Source organism: Amblyomma americanum, chromosome 7 (genome assembly GCF_052857255.1).
Source record: "Amblyomma americanum isolate KBUSLIRL-KWMA chromosome 7, ASM5285725v1, whole genome shotgun sequence".
Taxonomy (NCBI): Eukaryota; Metazoa; Arthropoda; class Arachnida; order Ixodida; family Ixodidae; genus Amblyomma; species Amblyomma americanum.
In genome coordinates this window covers 25189516-25196201 of record NC_135503.1, presented here as the reverse complement: position 1 = coordinate 25196201, position 6686 = coordinate 25189516, and positions in this window count along the sequence as shown.

The window sequence follows — 6686 nt, the reverse complement described above, 5'->3', positions numbered from 1 at the left end:
AAATGTTGGGCCATATGCACTCCCCTCTGCTCACTCCCCCCCCCCCCCCCCCCCCTTTGATGTAGCTAGCATGTTCGCCGTATTGACTGAAACGACGAAAAGAGGATAAGGGGAGAGCGCTTGACCTGCTAGTCCCAGACGATTGCGATGAAAGACATGGACAAGCACGACCTGCGTCACTGCATGCCTGATTGCAAACTGCCTCTAACCAGACTAAACTGAAGACATCGCAAACAAAAATAAGGTAGAGAAAATAAGTTTCTTTGCTCTAAATTGACAGTTTAAAATTGCTTGTTTTTGAGCGAACTTTCATCTCACTTCTAGTATTGGCATTTGCGTATTTTGTGGTGTTTTTTTTACTTTTTGAGGTTGACGCATTTTTTTCTCAGAAATTGTCATTATTGTGTTTTGTGTGCCCGTCCCCCCTTACGTAATACCCTCTCCCAAGGGCATTTAGAATACTTGAATAAGTAAATAAATAAATAAATAAATAAATAAATAAATAAATAAATAGAAGATAGTCATAATCGAGAATACTACAGGTGGTGGGGATCTCGTGTCATACATGAGCCCTAGACCGTAACAGCCTTGGTCGTTTACCGCTCGCTGTGAATATAGCGTCGAAACATTCCATATGATTCATTTCACTTCACCGTTTGTTACATTATGCGCAAGACCCGAGAAAGTATATCGATGTTCCGCCTGATAAATGGCCTCTGTTAGCAGCAACAGCGAATTTGGCAGACAGTAGCAGGTAGATTTAAGCGGCACACTTAAATTTGTAGAACTGAATGACCCATGTTGAGTTCTTGCAGATATTGTGTGTTTTAGTGTACGGATCCGTCATGGCAGTCACAGAAATGGCGCAAGACAACAATGTTAAATTGTACCTCGAACTGCGCCCAGGAATTCGCGCTGCACTGTATATGACGCTCCACACGGCACTAGAAAAAAAAGGAAAAGAAAACGTCGTGGAGGTCTGCGAATGGTGGACATTCTTGTCGCATTTTCAGCGACGTGTTACAGAAACGTTTCATTAGATTACGTACGGGTTTACTTCACTTGATATCACTTCACATATTGAAGGCAAATAGAAACTAACACGAGATTAATTAAGCAAAATGACATGTTCACTTGTTTCAACCGTATACACACGGCGTTTCCTTTGCCGCACATACTTACATCCTACAGGCGCTGCTCATTTCTACGAATTCCACAAAATCTGTCGGACATTCTCATTTCCATTTCAAAACAAAGTAGACTTAAACTAGTAACCATATGATAGCCTTTTTTCTGCTTGTTTTGTAGCTGGGAGTTGCAAGAAAATGGATGAAACGAGCAAGGTTACAGGAAATGCGACATCTAGATCGCAAATTAGATCTCTCGACGTCAGAAAACGAAGAATATAACTTGTTATATTATTTATTTATTTAGTTACCTAATGCCTCTCGAGTAACTGAAGTGTTCAGTACTTCCGGTGATTGTTTCTCATTGGAAGCGGAGTCACAAGGAATAATTTTGCACCACAGAGTTGAGAGACATTTTTGCGTTACGAAAAGGCGAAGAGGCTGCCGCCTGCACGAGAAAGCGGCGCTGTTAAACAAAGAAAAAAGGAATGGCTCTTCGATAGACAAACAGCGTAATTACTTCATGCGAGTTGTGTGATCGATTTGGTGAAACCTTTGATTCTCGCGCGAACGCGTTTGTTATCATTCTAACGAGCCAAAACACTGATTCCTGTGTAACCTTTGCCGTGCGTTATAATTGAAAATTTTGCCTCCCTGTCCGTTCACAGATATGAATAAATGGGTCGAGGCGAGACCACGGAGTCGACAAATAGCGACACTCTGATTGTGGAGTGGTAAAGCACTCAAGGTGGTGAACCGGTGTGTTAAAGCATTACGGATGAAACATACTCAGGAGCACTACAGTCGATCGAGGGCGACAATCAAGCACAAACTCCCACTATGATATGGAAGATACCTGCCCGCCTAATAGATAATATCAAACTATATATACCTAAGTATCAGACTGCCGCTCGCGAATGTATACTTCGGAAGTACGGTCAAAACGATCGGTTTCGAACTTCCTTCGGCCATTTCCTATGCTCCTAATGAGAATGGACAATGAAAAAATGCACTCAACTTGTAGAATGAGAGCAAATCTACCGCTGCACTCTCTTCAGATATGCAGTCATTCTCCTGACACGAATGAGACTGCAGTAAAAAAAAGTGGGTATGCACGTGCATTGGGATCCTTCAGCTTTGAACCGCTTCTCCTGATTTAATGCTCTGGATATAAAACTAACATCTCCTGCTTGCATTAAGCGGTTGTTCTCTTTCTTTCAACGAGCCCAGTGCAATCATTCAGTGCAGGGCGATCCAGAACGCCTGTAGCCTCCAGCTCGTCACCCGGTGCCACTCCGATGACCACAACGCAAGCCCTTGGGCGAAGAAAGACTTTCCATCCGGGCTACATAAACAATGGTAAACGTTTTTTCTTTTTTTTTTTGCATTGCACGGGTGCTGCCGAAGGCAAGCCTCCCCCTTAGGGGCAAGCCGGCCCCCTTTCCATCCAGAAGGCAAGGAGGCAATGAATGCCGTTCACCCTATAATCAAAGGGTTAATCGATGGGGGTCCGGTTATGTTGCTCTATTTTACGGGAACGAGCGGCGCATTCGCTTATCGCGGACAGCTATCTCCGCACCACAAAGGACAAACTCGGCTCCATAATGGCATTAATGACGACTGTTAGGCGGCGCCGTTTGTGGAGTACCGAAACAATCCACTCCGGCAACGCCCAGCACATCACCGCGCGACAGAAAAAACAAAAACAAAGGGGTAGTGGAGTGTGCGGATCTGGCTTAAAACGACTGGACACTATTTCTGGTTTGTTTCTTGAGGCTGCTGCGGCTATTAGGCTAGCTGGGACATTGACGCCGCGAGAGCGATTTCGTTGTCTCCGCAAATACTTCCTTGCCCTGCTGGGCTAGACAGTGCAGTGGTGGACAGTGCCTGGTATGATGCACTGCCTGAGCTACGCGACCGAATGGAAATCGAGAGCACTGAAAGTGAACCATATGCTCTGGCTATGCCACTTTCACTCACTCACTCACTCACTCACTCACTCACTCACTCACTCACTCACTCACTCACTCACTCACTCACTCACTCACTCACTCACTCACTCACTCACTCACTCACTCACTCACTCACTCACTCACTCACTCACTCACTCACTCACTCACTCACTCACTCACTCACTCACTCACTCACTCACTCACTCACTCACTCACTCACTCACTCACTCACTCACTCACTCAGCAGCCGCCGCGGTGGCTGAGTGGTTAAGGCGCTCGGCTGCTGGCCCGAAAGACGCGGATTCGATCCCGGCCGCGGTGGTCGAATTTTGGTGGAGGTGAAATTCTAGAGGCCCGTGTACTGTGCGATTTCAATGCACGTTAAAGAACCCCATGTGGTCGAAATTTCCGGAGCCCTTCACTACGGTGTCTCTCATAGCCTGAGTCGCTTTGGGATGTTAAACCCATGTAAACCAAACCAAACCAAATCACTCACTCTCTGTTATATGCTCCCTCGCGCGTCGAGTCACTCGCTCACTCACTCGCTCCTTCACTCAGTCACCTGCTCACTTGCTCGTACACTAACTCGCCCATCTTACAATCACTCACTCACCAACTCACTCACTAGTACACTCATTCGCTCGCTCATTCACTCATTCACTCGTACATTTTCTTCCTCACTCACTCGCGTGTCCAATCACTAGCTAACTCACGCGCTCTTCCACTCAGCCACCAACTCACTTGCTCATTCACTAACTCACTCATCTTTCTCACTCACTCGCTCCTTCAACTCATCTTTCTCACCCAGTCGCTCATCAACTCCTCGCTAGTTCACTCATTAGCTCACTGACTCGTTTATTTTCCTCCTCACTCACTCACTCACTCACTTCTTCGCTCGCGTGTCTATTCACTCGCTCCTTCACTATTCACTAACTCACTTGCTTAGTCATTCACTCACTCATCACTCACCCACAATCACTCACTCAAACTCACTCACCCACTCGCTGCTGCCTTCATGCAAGCCCGCAGTTACCTAAACAGAGTGATAGAGAAGCTTTCGTCGAGAACTCGAATATGCAATTAAGAATTACGTTTGAAGACCGCGGTTATAAATCGATTACCGAGCAAGCAAACACGCTGACGAATGTGGACGAAGTGCAGATGCATGGATTTGCTGTCTTATCAAGCACAAACTACGGCTGTTGCAAAGGCCTCCGCCTTGCTAACTAGTGAGAGCCCCAACCGCAGCCTAGAAGCAGGCGATAGATTAACCGAGCCGCAGCACACTCGCATAGAGCGCCAGCGATCAATCAGGCCTGCAAACGTACAAGCCAGCGGCCGCCAATGAAACCAGCGCCAATGCATTCCGCCATTCTTTCATCTCGAAATTAATCAGCATCAGCGGGAGAGTTGCAGTGTTGTGACAGGCGTGTGCCGCTTCGATTAGACACCAGTCACTTGGGTACCCGAAATAAAACGCCTCCATTCGTAGGCGGGTAACTGGCGCTCACAATGGCTGGAAAGCATGCGGGCATATGGAAGGCTCTGAACAGCTCCGCGTTCTCGTGGCGTGGGCCTCCGTCCAGCAGGACGCAAAAAGTATTGCACTCTGTACGTGATCTTCGTCCGCGAACCGAAAGCCAATCAACCTCGCTTCGTGTAGTTCGTCTCGGTTGTTATACTATTCGGCTGGTACCGCGAATCAAGCGCCTGTCAATCAAACCATACCGCGTGCCAATGAGTGGGTGCCTGCCCCGATGCACTCCTTATGCACTGTCAGAATGGAAGCCGAGGTTGTACATTCATGAAAGCCTCGCAGGCGGCCTTGGATAAACATAGCGGCATACGAATCAAGTGCATAACGGGAGACGGAATCTTAGGAACGATAACGCCTATGTTTGGTAACTGCGCGAGGATTGAATTCGTGTGTGCATGCACTCGTTATCACTGACAAGTAAATCGGTAATGTCCCGACAGAAATGAAAACCGAAAACTATTCAAGGAATCATCTGCGGTTTCATAATAAATCACCCTTCAATTTTACCTAGCAAATAATGATGTAATGACATGAGCACGACGGGAATTCGCGTCCTACATAACTCACATCCGAGCGACGTACCACATGATCTATCGGCTTCACAACAAGCAGGTATTTCCGGCTCCCACTTTTCGCGCTGCCGCCAACGACACCTTCTTTTATATCTCGCCCAGTATAATTACATATCCCAGTAAGAAATAACGGCCGTGGCAGTTCGCCACCGGCGACAATGCGCGCTGCGATTAATTGTTGCCCCGATACCCACACGAATGAACGCACAAACGCACATAAAAGAAGAAAAAAATAGAAAAAACCGACTTGTGTAACACCGAGTGGCGCAGACGCGAGACCAACGAGAACCATTCTATTGCGACGTCGTGGTTTTCCGCGCGCCGGCGGATTCCAGCCGGCAACACGGTCGGGACAGTTAATCAAGTCAACGGCCGAGACTGTCTCGTCGAGCGCGGAAAACCGCCGTAAACAAGTGGCGGTCGCGTGCGGCGAAGGAAGTGGGTAGATACAGCCCCCCCCCCCCTCTCTCTCTCTCTCTCCTCCGGGAGCCAGAGCACGACGGCGGGCGGGGAGGGGCTGCGCAGTCGCCGCGGTGCGCGTTCAATTTCGCGCTTGGCAGCCTGCGGCCGGCTTCAGGTATGCGCGCCCAACATAATAAAAGCGAAATAAAAAAGAACTAAGGGGCGCGGCGGCGCGCTCGCATTGCCATAACCACGCGCCGCCCTGCACCGGTCAGCCGTCGACCACAACAAGCAGGACTGCGTTGGCTTCACCCGCTGCCAAGTATTCACCCTCGCGCGGCGTGTACATTTGCATGCATCATTGTGGCAGCGGTGCCGCAGAAACGATCAGGAGAGGAGGTGGCAACAAAAGCGCCGTTTCTGGCGCCAAACCCTGATCGTCGGCACACGCAGACACAGGAGCAGAATTAACGGCAGCACCGCTGCGTAAAGCTGGTCCATAAAGACCTCAACTCCTTATTTACAGCCGCTGCTTATTTACAGTGCCATGCGAGGAATTCCTGTTTTTGTTTTTGCTACCGCGATTGAAATCTTCTGTTTCATTTGTTATTTGCAGTGGTCAACTATTTCTCCTTTCGAGTCATGCCTTTTGTACCGCCCCTAAACCACCTCCTCCCATTATCTTTTTCCTTTTAGGCATAACAGCCCCCCCCCCCCCCCCTCCCTCTAAGTAAACATAACCCCTTCGCTCACTCCATTACAATGAAGAGGCGGCAGTGACCGTTGTTATAAGCATACGCGGGTGCAGATAATTACTGCAACGGTTGCGTCACACTGATCATTATCGGGTACGTTGTAGGAAGCGTGGTGGGATGACATTGGTCGCCGCGCTATTTTCGTGTTGGCAGGAACGTAGTAATATCATATGCGCCAGCCAACGCGCCATTCAATCCACGGGTGGATAGACGGAGCTGGTTGTGCCTCTGCATAGTCAAGGGCAGCTTGGTCATCACTGTCATTATGATTCTATTATGTGTGTCCAGAGAAGCCATCAGTAATGGCGGTATCCTGAGAATGGCCAAGGTCCCTTTGTTGA